Genomic DNA, 18,768 nt, shown 5'->3' with positions numbered 1-18,768 from the left:
TCAAGCAATCCGCCTGCCTTGGCCTCCCAAAGTGCTGGGATTACAAGTGTGAGCCACCACGCCTGGCCTACTCTTATTTTATAGATAAGAAAACGTGAGGTACAGATAGGTTAAGTAGCTTGCTCAACAACACACAGCTAGGATGTGGCATCGGAGGATGACCCAGGAGGTCCGCATTGCCTACAAAATGAACTGCATCTTCCCATGTCCCCACCTCCCTCTCTCTGCTCAGCTACACTGAGGTCAGCAAGACGCCCAGTGTGCGCCTCTTCTGTGCCCCAAAACACAACTCAGCCCCTTCCCACCTCCCTTCCGGGGCCATCTGAGCTCACCATGGTCTTGTGAGCATTGCCGACGCTACCCGTTAGCACCACAGGGGTACTTGTTGGTGGGGTGTATGTGCTGACATAGGACATGGACTTGATGGGACTATTTTGTCATGGAAGACGTTTTAAGGTGGCAGGATCCAAACAGTCATATCAAAATGTAAATGCACTACTGCCTTTTAGGTTTTATTTTGTGTTTAATTGCCATAAAATATCCATAATAGACTTCCTTAACCCTCACCCTATCCCTCAAGTGCTCTCAGCCCCGCAGATGTTCAGGGGATAGAGGAGCGGTCTGTGTTGCGCATCGCTTGATCTGTTACCTCTCTATTCTGGTTTTTCACTAGGATATGCATCCACGTAGGACAAAATTCTGAAGGGACAAAGGATATAGCATGAAAAATAAGTCTCCTTTATACCCCATCCCGTGCCACCCTGCCCCTCCCAAAGGCAACCACTCATCTTTTCAGAGAGTATATATCCAGTGAATGTCAGGCATATCAATACAGATGCCTGATACTTTTAAAGATGAAAGTGCACTCATGTGTTTTCTGACATTATGATGATCGAGACACAAATATTAAAAAGTATCATGATGTTAACATGGCGACATTGACGTGTCCTGCACTTCCCCTCCAGCTCTTTGTAAAAGGGATGAAGTCTTACACATCCTGTGCCTCTGCTCTCCAATCTCTTCATGTCCCCCGGGCCCAGTGCTGGTCCAGGGTCTGGGCTCAGAGCAGACACTCAATGATATGATTTGAAGAAAGCTCAGACAAAACCCTGGTCTAGAACGAGGGCAGGAACCAAGTGAGTGGTGGAGAGGGAAGAACTGGGGGTGGAGAGGGAAGAACTGGGAGTGAGCCCAGGAGGGAAAAGTGGAAGCAATGGGGAAGAGGAAATGGCAATGCTTACCTGGCACTCTCCTCCCCTATCCACCAAGGCACTGATCAGCCCTTGACAGCCCATTGTGGGAAAGTCCCCAGTCCACCTGCTGCTGGGGTACCCATTCATCCAAGCCTGACCACCCGAGGCCAAGGGGCTGCAGCTTAGCCCACTTTCCCTGTGGTTTATTCACTTTACAGAATTAGACTCAGCTCGACTTACCAGGCCCGGGTCTCTAACCGTCCTTACCATCCCTGAGAGAAAATTGCTTCTCTGGTGACTCACAGGGAAGGAGCCATAAAGCACTGAATCACCGATGCCCCCTCCTACCCCGCTTAGTAGTTTCTGCTTGTGTTTTCCCTTCCAGAGACAATTTTGGATCTGTTTCTGTGGCCGTGGCCCCATACGATGGCTGCCGGCTGAACCGAAGTTGGCAGTAATCTTTTCCCCAATTCATTGTTTACCTGAGACTGGCTGTCACTGATAAATGCCTTGCCTGGCTACTAACCACGGTGAAAAAGAACAGAAAATCAGATCAACAAGAGAACAGATTTGTGCTTGGCTGAAGCCCACGCTGTTTCCAAATGATAAGAAGTTCATGCCCCTGACTGAGGCTGTGAGGAAACCTTTCTCTAATGGGTTTTGAAAATTGTTTAAGAATAATTATGAATAGTGTGACTTTGAAAAGGCCACCACAAAGGGAAAATGCAACACTCCTTTAAGACATATGAATGTTTTTGTCTGAAAGAAATGCCCAGCAATTGACGTGCAAAAAAAAGAAAAAGAAAAAGAAATTGAAACTAGAAACTAGAGACAGACCTTACATCTGTCACAAAAATTAACTCAAAATAGATCACAGACCTAAATGTAAAACACAACTGTAAACCTCCTAGAAAATAACACAGGAGAACATTTTGATGACTGAGTATGGCAAAGACTTTTTAGATACAACACCAACGACAAAGATCCATGAAAGAACCCATTGATTAATTGAACTTGATTAAAATAAAAAACTTGAGCTCTGTGAAAGACACTATCAAGAGAGTAAGAAGAAAAGCCACAGACTGGAAGAAAATACTGCAAAAGACATACCTGATAAAAGATGTATATTCAAAACATACAAAGAGCTCTTAAAATTCAACAATAAGAAAATTAACAACCTGATTTTTAAAACAGGCCAGGCTGCACATGGTGGCTTACACCTGTAATCCCAGTACTTTAGTAGGCCAAGGTAGGTGAATCACTTGAGCCCGGGAGTTTGAGACCAGCCTGGGCAATATGGTGAAACCCCATCTCTACAAAAAGTTATAAAAAACTAGTCAGGTATAATGGCACATGCCTGTAGTCCCAGCTACTCAGGAGGCTGAGGTGGGAGGATCACCTGAGCCTGGAAGGTCAAGGTTGCAATGAGCCATGATCGCACCACTGCACTCCAGCATGGGTGACAGTGAGACCCTGTCTTGAATAAAAGGGGGCCAAAAACCTAAACAGACACGTCATTAAAGAAGAGATATACATGGTAAGCAAGCATGTGGAAAGACGCTCCACATGACGTCTTTAGAGAAATGAAATTTACAACCATAAGATCTCTACCTATTAGAATGGCTGAAGTCCAGGACATGAACACCACCAAATGCTGATGAGGATGTGGAGCAGTGGGAACTCCCGTTCGTTGCTGGTGGGAATGCAAAACCAAACATCATTCTGACCTTACCTTCCCCGCAGTCGTATCCTTGGTATTTACCCAAATGAGATGAAAACTTACGTCCATACAAAAGTCTGCTCATGAATACTTACAGCACCTTTCTTTATTGTTGCCAAAAACTGGAAGCTACCAAAATGTCCTTCAGTAGGTGAATGGATAAATAAACTGCAGTATATCCGACAGTGGAATATTCTTCAGTGCTAAAAAGAAATGAGCTATCAAGCCATGAGAAGACATGGAGGAAACTTCAATGCATATTGCTGAGTAGAAGAAGCCAATCTGAAAAGGCTACATAGTATTATTCCAAATATATGACATTCTGGAGAAAGCAAAAGTATGGAGACAGTGAAAAGATCAGTGGTTGCCAAAAGTTACCAGGAAGAGAGGGATGAACAGGTGGAGCACAGAGGCTTTTTAAGGTAGGGAAACTCCTCTGTATGATACTGCAGTGGTGGAAACAGGTCATTATATATTTGTCTAAACTCAGAATCTGCAACACCACGTGTGATTCCTAATGTAAACCATAGACTCTGGTGATAATGTGTCAATGTAGATTCATCATTTACAGCAAATGCACCACTCCGATGCGGGATGCTGATAATACGGAAGGCTGCCGGGGTGTAGGACTGGGGAAACGTGGAAACTCTCTGTACTTTCTGCTCAATTTTGCTGTGAATCTAAAGCTGCTCTAAAATATGAAATCTATTTTAAAAATCCTAAGGGAAAATATTTTAGGAATAAATTAGGCTGGGTACAGTGGCTTACACCTGTAATCCCAGCACTTTGGGGGCCCCAAGTGGGAGGATCGCTTGAGCTCAGGAGTTTGGGACCAGCCTGAGCAACATAAGGAGACCTCATCTTTACTAAAAATCAAAACAATTAGCCCGGTGTGGTGGCACACGTACCTGTAGTCCCAGGTACTCAGGAGGCTGAGGTGGGAGGATGACTTGATCCCAGTAGACAGAGGCTGTGGTGAGTTAGAAATCCCATTCCCTTTCGTCATCACCCCCTTATGCTTGCCAGCCCCCTTATCTGTGCATCACTGCATTCCAGTCTGAGTAACAGAGCAAGATCCTATCTCAAAAAAAAAAAAAAAAAAGAATAAAGGCTGGGCGCAGTGGCTTATGCCTGTAATCCCAGCAATTTGGGAGACCGAGGAAGGCAGATGACCTGAGGTCAGGAGTTCGAGACAACCCAGACCAACATGGAGAAACCCCGTCTCTACTAAAAATACAAAATTAGCCAGGTGTGGTGGCGCACGCCTGTAATCCCAGTTACTCAGGAAGGCTGAGGCAGAAGAATCACGTGAACCCAGGAGGCAGAGGTTGCAATGAGCCGAAATCATGCCATTGCACTTTAGCCTGGGCAACAAGAGCAAAACTCCATCTCAAAAAAAAGAAAAAAAAAAAAAAGAATAAATTAATACTCAAGGTCATGTGGGGAAAAAAAAAAAAAGATACCCAGTGGATAAAGGAGTTGGGAAGGGGAGGGGCTGATACAGGTGCAGGAGGGGCTGATCAAGATTCCTGTTTGCTTTACCATGTTCAATTAATTTAACAACAAAATTGCCAGGTTTATGAGAATGAGTGTTCCTGAGCAGTCCTTGGTATTTCCAACAAAACTCCAAATACACATCCCAGCAATAGATGACCACAGGGCTCCCTCAGGCCCAGGTGCAGGCCCAGTGAAGCCATCCCCCATGCAGACCAGGCTCTGTCTGGACTCTGTCTTTGCCCCTGTTGGAATGTACATATGTTCTGCCTCAGCCTTTGAGACCAAACCATCAACATGTAGCACAGTCAGTGCTTTTTTTAAAAAAATGGGCCATCTCCTTGTATTTTTCCCTTGTTCTTTCCCCATTCTAATAGGCTCCATGCTTAGTCTCAGGATGTAAACTTTTATCACAAGTTTTTTTTGCTTGAATTAACAAGTGGATTGGCTAGACTGTAAAAGACATCAGGGAGACAGAAGATGAAACCCAGAAGGAGTTAGATGCTGAGCCGAAGAAGGCTCTGTGCCAGGTCCATCAGTTGCTCAAGTCTTGATGGGCACCCAGGGTCAGAGGCTCCCAGCTGTACATTTGAATCACCTGGGCAGCCACACGTCTCAACAGGATCAGGCACAGATGACTCACACATCCAAGGCTAAGTGAAGAGAGCAAGTGCAGCCATCACAGAATGAACAAGGACCTAACCAGCAACTTGCACAGATCTCTGCATGTGAATAACTAAAATATGCAGTCAAACGTGTGCACATATTCGCATGCATCTCAGGTATTATGCATAAAGTATATGCATAATACAGGTAGATACATACTCATGGACACACATGTATACAGGAAATGATCAGAAAAAGGCCTCCAGGGTACCTTTAGCCAAAATGCAAAATAAAATTTTAAGTTTTCATCATTATCATATTAATATTAATAAGTAAAATGATTGCAATGTAATGCCAGGTGGCATGTTTTTTTGGATGACAAGTTGTGAACATAACTTTTTGTTCTGTTTCCTTATTATTGTTACTTATTCTTGTAAAATTATACACAGAGTTCCACACTAATAATTATCCTGGATTTGTTCTAGACATCTGAATCTGGAATGTAAGCTATAAATATATTTATACTAACTTTGTCTTTTTTTAAAAAAAAACAGCTTTATTGGGATATAGTCCAAACACCATACAATTCATCCATTTAAAGTACACAATTCAATGGTTTTCAGTATCTTCACAGGCTTGTGCAACCATCACCACAAGCTTAAAAATTTTTCACCTCCACAAACAAAAACCCTTTAGCCATCATCCCCTTATCCCTGCCAGCCGTAAGCAATCACTAATCTACTTTCTGTCTCTATAGGTTTGAATGTCCTGGACATTTCATATAATGGAATCATGTAATACATGGTCTTTTATTATTGGCTTCTTTCACTCAGCATGTTTCTGAGGCTTATTCACCTTTGTAGCATGTACCAGTACTTCATTCCTTTTTAAGGCTGAATAATATTCCCCTCTAGGAATATACCACATTGTTTATACATTTATAGTTTGATGGACACTTGAGTTGTTTTACCTTTTGGCTATCATGAATAATGCCACAATGAATATTGGTGTACAAGTATCTGTTAGAATCTACGTTTTCAATTCTTTGAGGTATATACCTAGAAGTTGAATTGCTAGGTTCTCTGGTAACTCTATGCTTAGCTTTCTGGGGAACCACCAAACTGTTTTCCACAGTGGCTGCACTGTTTTACATTCCTACTAGCAATGGGTTCCATTTCTCCACATCCTCACCAATACTTGTTAATATCCTTCATTATTATGATGTTTATTATAGCCACCTTAGTCGGTATAAACTGGTATCTCATTTTGATTTTGATCTGTATTTCCCTGATGTCTAATGATGTTGAGCATCTTTTCATATGCCTGTTGGCTTCTTTAGAAAAATGCCTCTTCAAGTTCTTTGCCTATTTTTAATTGAGTTGCTTGTGGTTGAGTCCATTTTAGTTAATGGTTATTGTTTTTAGTCCAATTGGCCACATCAGTTAGTAAGACCCAGAGGTTCCTTAAATTTTATATCCCCCACTAATGTGACTTCAGCAAGAAGACATGTCTATTTTGGACTGTGCTGCTGCCTTGCATTGCTCTGTTGTCCTTAACTACAAGTTCTGTCGTTCTTATGTCATTTGAAGACTCAGAGTAAAGACTGAGATTCCAGGACCTGAACTCAGCTCTGGATCCAGCAAACCTGATAGACATCTATAGAATGCTCCACCCCAAAACAACAGAATATACATTCTTCTCATCACCACATGGCACTTACTCTAATATTGAATCACATAATCAGAAGTAAAACACTCAGCAAATGCAAAGGAACTGAAACCATAACCGTCTTTCAGACCACAGCACAATCAAATTAGAACTCAAGATTAAGAAACTCACTCAAAGTCAGACAACTATGTGGAAATTGAACAACTTGCTCCTGAATGACTCCTGGATAAATAATGAAATTAACACAGAAATCGAGAAGTTCTTTGAAACTAATGAGAACAAAGAGACAATGTACCAGAATCTCTGGGATGCAGCTAAAGCAGTGTTAAGAGGGAAATTTATAGCACTAAGTGCCCACATGAAAAAGCTAGAAATATCTCAAATCAACAACCTAACATAGTGTTGGAAGTTCCAGCCAGAGCAATCAGGCAAGAGAAAGAAATAAAGGGTATTCAAATAGGAAGAGAGGAAGTCAAATTATCGTTGTTTGCAGATGACATGATCCTGTAACTAGAAAACCCCATTGTCTCAGTTCAAAAGCTTGTTAAGCTGATAAGCAATTTCAGCAGTCTCAGGATACCAAATCAATGTGAAAAAATTGCTAGCATTCCTATAAACAAACAACAAGCAAGCAGAGAGCCAAATTATGAAAGAACTCCCATTCACAATTGCTACAAAGAGAATAAAATACCTAGGAATACAGCTAACAAGGGAAGAGAAGGATGTCTTTAAGGAGAACTATAAACCACTTCTCAAGAAAATCAGAGAGGACACAAACAAATGGAAAAGCATTTCATGCTCATGAATAGGAAAATGGTCATACTGCCCCAGGTAATTTATAAATTCAATGCTATTCCCATTAAACTACCATTGACATTCTTCACAGAACTAGAAAAAAAAAAAAAAAAAAACATTTTAAAATTCATATGGAACCAAAAAAGAACCTGAATAGCCAAGGTGATCCTAAACCAAAAGAACAAAGCTGGAGGCATCATGCTATCTGACTTTAAACTATAATCTACTACAAGTCTACGGTAACCAAAACAGCACAATACTGGTACAAAAGCAGACACACAGACCAATGGAACAGAATAGGGAACTCAGAAATAAGACTATACACCTACAACCATCTGATCTTTGACAAATCTAACAAAAACAAGCAACGGAAAAAGGATTCCCTACTTAATAAATGGTGCTGGAAGAACTGGCCAGTCATATGCAGGAGATTGAAACTGGACCCCTTCCTTACACCTTATACAAAAACTAATCCAAGATGGATTAAATACTTAAATGTAAAACCCCAAACTATAAAAACCCTAGAAGAAAATCTAGGCAATATCATTCAGGACATAGGCATGGGCAAACATTTTATGATGAAAACACCAAAAGCTATTGCAACAAAAGCAAAGATTGACAAATGAGATCTGATTAAACTTAAGAGCCTCTGCACAGCAAAAGAAACAACCTACAGAAAATGTTTGCAACCTATCCATCTGACAAAGGTCTAATATCCAAAGTCAACAAGGAACTTAAATATATAAGAAAAAATTAAGAAGTAGGCAAAGGACATGAACACATGAACAGACACTTCTCAGAAGACGACATTCATGCAGTCAACAAATATATGAAAAGAAGCTAAACATTACTGATTAAAGAAATGCAAATCAAAACCACAATGAGATACCATCTCACACCAGTCAGAATGGTGATTATTAAAAAGTCAAGAAACAACAGATGCTAGCGAGGTTTCAAAGAAAAAGGAACACTTTTACACTGTTGGTGGGAGTGTAAATTTGTTCAGCCATTGTGGAAGGCAGTGTGGTGAGTCCTCAAAGATCTAGAGGCAGAAATACCATTCAACCAGCAAACCCATTACTGGGTATATACCCAAAGGAATAGAAATCATTCTATTAGAGATGCACGTGTATGTTCATTGCAGCACTATCCACAACAACAAAGACATAGAATCAACCCAAATGTCCATCAATGATAGACCGGATAAAGAAAATGTGGTACATATACACCATGGAATACTATGCAGCCATAAAAAGGAACGAGATCATGTTCTTTGCTGGGACATGGCCATTATCCTCAGCAAACTTATACAGGAACAGAAACCCAAATACTGCATGTTCTCACTTACAAGTGGGAACTAAATGATGAGAACACATGGACACATGGTGGGGAACAACACACACTGGGGCCAGTTGGGGGAGGGCAGAGGGAGAGAGAGCAACAGGGAGAATAGCTAATGCATGCTGGGCTTAATACCTAGGTGACAGGTTGATCTGTGCAGCAAACCACCATGGCACACGTTTACCTATGAACAAACCTACATATCCTGCACGGGACCCCAGAACGTAAAATAAAAGTTGAAAAAGTAAGATTAAGAAAAAAACAAAGAACAAATTCCAGGTAGCCGCTGGTCCAAGGAAGATGAAAATACACATGGAGCAGAACTGATTCCAACCGACAGTCCAGAGCTCAGTTCAACACCTGCAGGCCTGAAGCACAGCTACCCAAGCTGATTCACAGACCCAGGAGGGAGAAAAAGTAATGTTTGTTGTTGTATACCATGGAGATTCTGGGTTTGCTATGAAGCAAAAGCCAACTAAAAAAATTCTTCACTTAAAAAAAAAAAAAGACTGAGATTCACTCTGGGCACCACTGTCAGACATCTAGTCAAAGCATCATCATGTCTTGAATAGAGTTTGATGCAAGGAGGATTGTTATTTTTGTGACTTAAAGGGTTCAATCCTTCCCTTTCAATAAAGCAATGGACAGTGGCCGTCTCAACATAATACAACTATGAATAGTCCCTACTGTTCAAAATGTCCAGCTTTAAAGACTATATATTACTTTCATAATGTAAAACCTTTTTTCTAATAAAAGAGACATTTCATTGCCGTGAATAATTATAACTTCTCCATTCAATTTCTCTAAATATTGGTTTAGCAGCAACCAGCTATTTTGCCTGATGAGGATAGCTCACCTCATCAAAAAGTCAAAGAAATTGAGGGCTCAAATTGTTCTCTTTCATCTATCACTGGGCTGACTTCAGAGGGGCAAAAGTGCTACCAGCATTTACTGTCAACTTTCACCAAACTGAAGGATATTACCTGGGCACGGTATAATGCTTTCTTGAGATAAAATCAGCAACTGAATAAAGTGGAATCTATTCGTCTGAAAGCACAGTCATGAGTGCTAGGTTATCAGGCTTGATCTGCTCTCAATTGGCTAAGTTGGGAAAATTACTTCCCCTCTCCTGCCTGCATTTATGTGTAGAATGATGAGATTTGATTAGAACCTTAGTCTTTCCAGCTTTAGCAATCCAGGAACCCCACTTACAGAGGCTAACAGCCCAAGGAAATTACTGTTTTGTAGAAAATATCTTTTGTGTGTAGGAGAGTGAGGGATTGTATGAGGGAGGCAGAACTTATCCCCATGAAACAATTGACACAGGCACAAAGACATGGGCTAGGATGTTCTTTGTAGCATTGCTTACAATCATGAAATACAGAAACAATGTGATTTTCCAACAGTAGGGGAAGGATTATACAAATTATGGCATAATCAAAGGATGTAATATTTGGTAGTCATTTAAAATTATGCAGATCTGGCCAGGCGCAGTGGCTCATGCCTGGAATCCCAGCACTGTGGGAGGTCAAAGCAGGAGGATTACTTGAGCCCAAACTCATCTCTACAAAAAATACAAAAATCAGCCCGACATGATGCACCTGTAGTCCCAGCTACTTGGGAGGCTGAGGCGGGAGGATCCCTTGAGCCCAGGAATTTGAGGCTACAGTGAGGCATGATCATGACGCCACTGCATTCCAGCCTGGGCAACAGAATGAGACACTGTCTCAAAAAAAAAAAAAAAAAGAAAAGAAAAGGGTAAAATTATGCAGAACTGTTCCGACTGACACAGCTATTAATAACACCTTAAGTGGAACATCTACTTACAAAAAAGTTTAAGTGTATCTTTTTGAAATATATAAAAACTACACACACCTCTTGAAAGGTTAATAGTGATTATTTTATGGTGGTGAAATTGCTCTTAAGAGTTTTCTTTTGGCTTGTAATTTCTAATTTTCTATAATATGCATGCCTTATTTGTATAATTCAAACAAATATATAGGGTATGTAAGTCAAGGTTCTCCAGAGAAACAGCCAGTAAGAGACAGACAGACACACACACACTCTTACACAGAGAGACAATGGGATATACAGGTTGGATACCTCTTGCCTGAAATGCTTGGGACCAGAAGTGTTTTGGATTTCATATTTTGGGGAATTTTGGAATATTTGCATATACATAACAAGTAGGTAAGTTGGGAGTGGGACCCAAGTCTAAATGGGAAATTCATTTATGTTTCATATACATCTTATACACATAGCCTGAAGGTAATTTTATACAATATTTTAAATAATTTTGTGCACATCCAGCCTGCACATGGGCCATTGTATTGCCCTTTGTGGGCGTGCTTGCGTCACTGAGCCTGGGCATTTGAGGAAAAGACAGAGCGCAGCTGAAGGGGGCTGGAAGGGCCTTTATTCCCTTGGGGACTGTGGGTTGTACCCCCGCATTTTTGACGGTGATGCACCACATAAGGTCAGGTGTGAAATGTTCCACTTGTGGCATGTTCATGCTCAGAAAGCTTCAGGTTTTGAAGCATTGCAGTTTTCAGATTAGAGATACTCAGCCTGTGTAGATATGTATAAACAGAACCAACAGGATATATACCTGTATATTTGTATGTGTATTATGTGTATATATACATGTGAGTGTATGTGTGTGTGTGTGTATATATGTATATATGTGTGCAGATATATATCAGGCTAAACTGATTGCGGGGCTAGCCAATCTGCAATCCACATAACAAGACAGCAGCCTGGAAGCTCAGGCAGTCTTGAGGCAGAATTTCTTCTGCCCAGAGGAACCTGTTTCTAATCTTAAGGCCTTCAACTGAATGGATAAGACGCCCCCCCCAACCCCCGGCATTATCTAGGGTAATTTCCTTTACTTATAAAGTCACCTGACTGTAGGTGTTAACTACATCTACAAAGTACCCTCTCAGCAACACCTAAATTCATAGCTGATCAAATAACTGAGTGCCACAGCTTGCCAAGCTGAAATACAGAAGAAACCATCACTCAGGTGATTTCTGATCAAATAATGAGATACAATAACAAGATGGAGACTTTAACTTTTAAGTTCAAGGGTACATTTGCAGGTTATATAGGTAAATTTGTGTCATGCATGTTTTGTTGTACAGATTATTTCATCACCCAGGTATGAAGCCTAGTACCCATTAGTTATTTCTCCTGATCCTCTCCCTCCTCCCACCCTCCACCCTGACAGGCCCCGGTGTGTATTGTTCCCTTCCATGTGTCCATGTTCTCAGCATTTAGCTCTCACTTATAAGTGAGAATATGCAGTATTTTATTTTCTGTTCCTGCATTAGTTTGCTAAAAATAATGGCCTCCAGTTTCATCTATGTTGCTGCAAAGGACATGCTCACTTTCTTTTATATGGCTGCATAGTATTCCGTAGTGTAAATGTACCACACTTTCTTTATCCATTCTACCACTGATGGGCATTTAGGTTGATTCCATGACTTTGCTATTGTGAATAGTGCTGCAGTGAACATATGTGTGCAAGTGTCTTTATGACAGAACGATTCGTATTCCTTTGGGTATATACCCAGGAATAGGATTGCTGGGTCAAATGGTAGTTCTGGTTTTAGGTCTTTGAGGAATTGCCACACTGTCTTCCACAACAGTTGAACTAATTTCCACTCCTACCAACAGTGTGTAAGCTTTCCTTTTTCTCCGCAACCTCGCCAACATCTGTTCTTTTGTGACTTTCTATTAATAGCCATTCTGACTGGTGGGAGATGGTATCTCATTGTGGTTTTGATTTGCATTTCTCTAATGATCAGTGATGTTGAGATTTTTTTTCATATCCTTTTTGGCCACATGTATATCTTCTTTTGAAAAGTGTTCATGTCCTTTGCCTACTTTTTAATGAGGTTGTGTGGTTTTTTTCTTGTAAATGTTTACGTTCCTTATAGATGCTAGGTATTAGACCTTTGTAAGATACATAGTTTGAAAAAGTTTTTTCCCATTCTGTAGGTTGTCTGTTTACCCTGTTGCTAGTTTCTTGTGCTGTGCAGAAGCTCTTCAATTTAATTGGATTGCATTTGTCAATTCCTGCTTTTGTTGCAATTCCTTTTGGCATCTTCGTCATGAAATCTTTGCCTGTTCCTATGTCCAGGATGGTATTGTCTAGGTGGTCATCCAGGGTTTTTATAGTTTTGGGTTTTACATTTAAGTCTTTAATCCAAGATGGAGACATTTTAATCCACCAGGATCTCGGCAAGGTTGGGATAAGCAGGCTGATAGAATGAAGGGTTGTTCCTGGCAAGAGATCCTGCAAGAGCCTGGAGGGGGCGCCCTTTCCAAGCCCTGATGATGGGGGATCACTTGTGTGAGCAGGAGAAGGTGGCAGGAAGTAGAGGAGACAACAGCCAGGTCAGAAAGCGAGCCAGGGCCTGAGATGATTGCTCCCCATGAATTTTTAGTCACCAAATTGACCAGAGACCTGTGGATCAGAGCTGCTGATATGGAAGTAGGAACATGGGAGAAAGACCAGAAAAGCCAGGGCAGCCAGAATGAGGAAGCTTAATGTCTCAGGCAGTGGAAAGGAGTTTGGGTTAAGTTCAGCCAGACTTCCAGGGGTGCTGGAGCCCCTGGTGATATCCAGTGTTGACGTGTCAAGCCTGGATCTAAATGGCTTTACAGAGTTCCTTTTTCTCCTCACACTGGGGGCAATAGGGTAGCATAGACTGATGGAACATACGTTTCATATAGATTTTTAGGTCATTAACAGTTCTAAATTAACCAGCTGAATGCCCTCACTGCATGAAGGAACAGGCACGGCCAGTGGGGGTTCTGGGTTATCGACTGATTGTTCAGCAAAAGTGAGGCTAAAGAAAGATGTTAAAGTGAAATTTAAGAGCATCAATGACAACACAAAAATATCCAAACAAAACCTTGCTGCTTCATTTGGGAACATTACAAAGCAAATAAGGATGATCCTTGTCTCTTATTACATTTGGCAAACAAGGAGAAAGGGGTTGTTTCATTTCTGTTTCTCAGTCCTGGCAGATGAGTTTCCAAAAGGCTCCTAACTTACTCTCTATAGGGCAGGCTGCTCGGGTTGGGATTTTCATATCTCTGTGCCTTTTTGAAAGTTGTATAAAGATATATGTTATGATGATGGTTGTATGTTCATGTTTTTATATTTTCAAGGCTTATTAAATTTTGCCTCTGTCCTTCAACTAAATGTTTTCCACTCATATGATCACTCTGAAATTTAAAACCAATAGAAAATATTTTATTACTTTGACTATGCAAATAGTATTCCATGCTGGGCTGCATAATGTATTGGAATTACATTTCTCTATGGATTCAATTTCACAACACTAGACCACTTTAAAGAGAATATCTCTAGCATCAAGGACAAACATATTCTCTACTTTGACATCCCATCAGCTCCTTAAAATGCCACCTTATAAGGCTCCTTATAAAAAGTCACATTTTATGTTGGCTTATATGTTTCTTGTGTAGTTTTTTTTCCCTTAAATTTCTGATTTCCTTTCCTTTCTTTAATTATTTGTCTTTATATTCTCAATTATTTCCCAACCTTGTAGTCATACTCTCGTTCTACCTCTGGTTGTCTTCTGCCTTGTGAGCTGGGACTTTCAAAGTCTCCCACACAGTTGTCTCTCAGAACTTTCCTGTCCTGTCTTCTAGAGTTGAAATCTATGATTTCCATGTTTTCCCCTTTCCTGGCTTACCCTCTGGATTTGCTGGAAAACATCCTCAAGTAACTTCCTAAGAAAGGTAGATAATATTAGAAACAAAAAAGGGAACATAACTGCCAATGCAGAAATAAAAAGATACGGGGACTATATTATAAATAAGTTTGCTAAATTTGAAAACTTACTTGAAATGGATCAATTTCCTTAAAAAGTGAAGTCTACCAAAATGAAAATAAGTAGAATAGCTGAATCATCTCATAACTGCTGAACAAACTGAGTCAACGGTTAAAAATCTTTCCACGAAGAAACAGTCATACAACTTTAATGGAAAAATCTACTCATCATTTCAGGAATAAATTTCAGTCTTACCCAAATACTTCCAAGAAGGTAAAAGGAGAAATACTCCCCAATTTATATCTTTTTGTAACTAGCGTAACCGAGTTTAACGTTAATATCAAACATCAGACAAGGAATGTATTAAAAAGGAAAGTTACAGGCCAATCCCACTCATATATTAATATTAATATTAATAAAAACTATGGCAGGGGCTGGGCGCAGTAGCTCATGGCTATAATCCCAACACATTGGGAGGCTGAGATGGGTGGAACGCAAGGTCAGGAGATGGAGATCATTCTGGCTAACACGGTGAAACCCCATCTCTACTAAAAAGAAATACAAAAAAAAAATAACTGGGTGTGGTGGCGGGTGCCTGCAGTCCCAGCTACTCAGGAGGCTGAGGCAGGAGAATGGTGTGAACCCGAGAGGCAGAGCTTACAATGAGCCGAGATCGCGCTACTGCACTCCAGCCTGGGCGACGACAGAGTGAGACTCCGTCTAAAAAATATATATGTATATGGTAGGAATATGTGCTGCTCAACAAAATTCACACTCTCCTTTTTTTCCTGGGCACAGAAATTATATTTCTCACCCCTGCTTGTGGTTTGTGTGACCAGAGGACCACATCTAACTAATGAAATGTGAGCAGAGGTGATGTGTGCAATTTCAGTCCAATGCTTTTTTAATGAGCCCTCAAACTTCCCTTACGCTCTTTTTCCCTGTCCACTGGCTGGATGCAGAGGGTTGCAAGATCCACAAGACAGAAGGAACCTGATCACCACCAACTGGATTATTTGATGGGCAGAAAATAAACTCCAGTTGTGGAAAACCATGGAAATTTGGAGGGTTTATTTTGTTACGGAAGCTGGGATTATCCTTCATCAGAGACTGATATTTTGAAGTGTGTTGCTGCCATAAGAAAATCCAAAAAGTGACCATAGCCTGGCAGTGGCAAGCTGTAAGAAAATAGATTTTTGTAGGCGAAACCAGCATGTGGCAAATCGTTAGGTAAAACTGTCACGTGTGATAACTTGGCAGGAAGACTTGCATGACCCCACAGTTCTAAGGAAAATGGGTGGCTAGCCAGAGTGTTAGTGTGTGTCAGTTTTGATTTGCAGCATCTAGCAGGTATTACACAGAACTGGACACAGACGAAAACGCCTGGTTTGAAAACAGAGACAAGGAAATAGAGCATAAAAGTTGGGGATAGGAGTTTAAATGATCCATCAGTTTCTTAATTACTCAGAGGGATTCAGCACTGCAACAAGGATGGGATGAGAATGTTGTTCACAAGGTAGCTCTCATTCAGTTGAAAAAGAAACCCTTGAGTGTGAGGAAGGAAACAAAGAAGGCAGGTTTGAGAATTATGTCCAGAACTACGCCATCCAATTCAGGTGGTGGTTGAGCAGCAGAACTGCGGCTAGCCTGAATTTCAACATGCTCTAAGAGTAAAATCAACACCAGATTTCAAAGACTTGGTATGAAATGAATGTAAAATAGCTCATCAATAATTTTGAATTGTATTGCCACCAGGAGAAAAAAAATTCAGGCCTAGTCTTAAGAGCTTATGACTGTAAAAACAAACTTTAGACTCCCAAACCTGAGTCTGCAAGAAATTTCCATACATACGTGGTTCAGATTCTGGGCTCTCAAAATTTCTTAAGAAGGCAAACTTCAAAACCAAATACTTGGGCCAGGCATGGTGCCTCATGCTTGTAATCCCAACACTTTGGGAGGCTGAGGTGGGAGGCTCACTTGAGGCCAGGAGTTTGAGACCAGCCTGGGAAGCATGGCTAGATCCTACATCTATAAAAACAAAAAATAGAAAGTTCATTGGGCACAGTGGTGCACACCTGTAGTCCTAGCTTCTTGGGAGGCTGAGGCAGGAGGATCGCTTGAGCCCAGGAGTTCAGGCTACAGTGAACTGTGATCGTGCCTCTGCACTACAGCCTGGGCCACAGAGTGAGACCTTATGTATTAAAAAAACCAACACATTCTATACTAAGTATTTATGATAAATCACCTTCGATTCAGACATAAAGCATGTAAAACGTAAGACATTAGGAACATGAGAGAGAAAAATAAGATACCCAAAACACATTTCGTTTTTACTAATCAAATTCAAAACAATAGACTTAAGAATACTTTAAGATAATTCCTTATACTTTTGAATCTATAAGGAGCTTAAAGTTTAAACAAAGAGCATGTAGATATGTTTGTTGTAGAATGCTGTTTTCAGCAATTAAAGATTGCTGAAAGGGTTTTCAGATCTGCCCAGGCTTTGAAACCTTGGTACCCAGGTACATCTAGAATACATGCTAGTTAAAATACTATTTTGTGCTCTGCACAGAGAATTAATTATATTTCTTTAGTGTACCATTAAAAGCAAGCACTATTTGATATTGCACATGTACAATATAACAATAGCAAGAACAATCTAATTGCTGAGTGTGTGGCAATATTATTCCTTTATGAAAGTGGCATACTCATAAAATGTTCTAAATTTTCTTTTCTTTCTTTCATTTTAGGTTTAGGGGTACATGTGCGGGCTTGTTATATGGGTAAATTGGATGTCACAGGGGTTTGGTACACAGATTATTTTGTCACCTAGGTAATAAGCATGGCACCCAATAGGTAGTTTTGTTTTGCTTTTTGAGACAGAGTCTTGCTCTGTCACCCAGGCTAGAGTGCAATGGCGCAATCTCCACTCACTGCAAGCTCTGCCTCCCAGGTTCAAGCAATTCTCCTGCCTCAGCTTCTCAAGTAGCTAGGACTACAGGTGTGAGCCACCACACCTGGGTAATTTTTGTATTTTTAATAGAGACAGGGTTACGCCACGTTGGCCAGCCTGATCTCGAACTCCTAACCTCTTGGCCTCCTGAAGGGCTGGGATTACAGGCGTGAGCCACCATGCCCTGCCCCAGTAGGTAGTTTTTTGATCCTCTCCTTTCTCCCAACCTCCATCCTTCAGTAAGCCCCATTGTCTACTGTTCCCTTCTTTGTGTCCATGTGTACTCAATGTTTAGCTCCCACTTACAAGTGAGAACTTGCAGTATTTGATTTTCTGTTCCTTCGTCAGGTCGCTTGGGATTATGGCTTCCAGCCCCATCCATGTCCCTGCAAAGGACAGAATTTCATCCTTTTTAATGGCTCCATAATATTCCATGGTGTGTATGTACCACATTATCTTCATCCAGTCTACCATAGATGGCTTTTGGGTTGATTCCGTGTCTTTGCTATTGTGAATAGTTCTGCAATGAACAGACGTGTGGATGTAACTTTATGATAGAATGATTTCTATTCCTTTGGGTATATACCCAGTAATGGGATTGCTGGGTCAAATAGCAGTTCTGTTTTTAAGTCTTTGAGAAATTGCCACGCTGTCTTCCACAATGGTGAATGATTTACACTCCCACCAACAGTGTATAGGCATTCCTTTTTCTCCACAACCTCGCCAGCATCTGTTCTTCACTTTTTAGTAATAATCATCCCGACTGGTGTGAGATGGTATCTCACTGTGGCTTTGATTTGCATTTCTCTGATGATTAGCGATACTGAGCATTTTTTCATATGCTTGTTAGTAATATGTATGTCTTCTTTTGAGAAGTGTCTGTTTATGTCCTTTGCCCACTTTTTAATAGGGTTGTTTTCTGCTTGTTAAGTTCCTTATAGATTCTGAATATTAGGACTTTGTCAGATGCATAATTTGAAAAATTTTCTCCCATTCTGTAGGTCATCTGTTTACTCTGTTGATAGTTTCTTTTGCTGTGCAGAAGCTCTTTAGTTTAATTAGGTTCCATTTGTCAATTTTTGCTTTTGTTGCAATTGCTTTTGGAGTCTTCATCATGAAGCTTTTGTCAGTTCCTATGTCCAGAATGATATTCCCTAGGTTATCTTCTAGGGTTTTTATAGCTTTACGTTTTAC

Source organism: Rhinopithecus bieti, unplaced genomic scaffold (genome assembly GCF_001698545.2).
Source record: "Rhinopithecus bieti isolate Rb0 unplaced genomic scaffold, ASM169854v2 scaffold_315, whole genome shotgun sequence".
Lineage (NCBI taxonomy): Eukaryota > Metazoa > Chordata > Mammalia > Primates > Cercopithecidae > Rhinopithecus > Rhinopithecus bieti.
The sequence above is the reverse complement of the archived record's forward strand: the minus strand, read 5'-3'. Positions refer to the sequence as shown.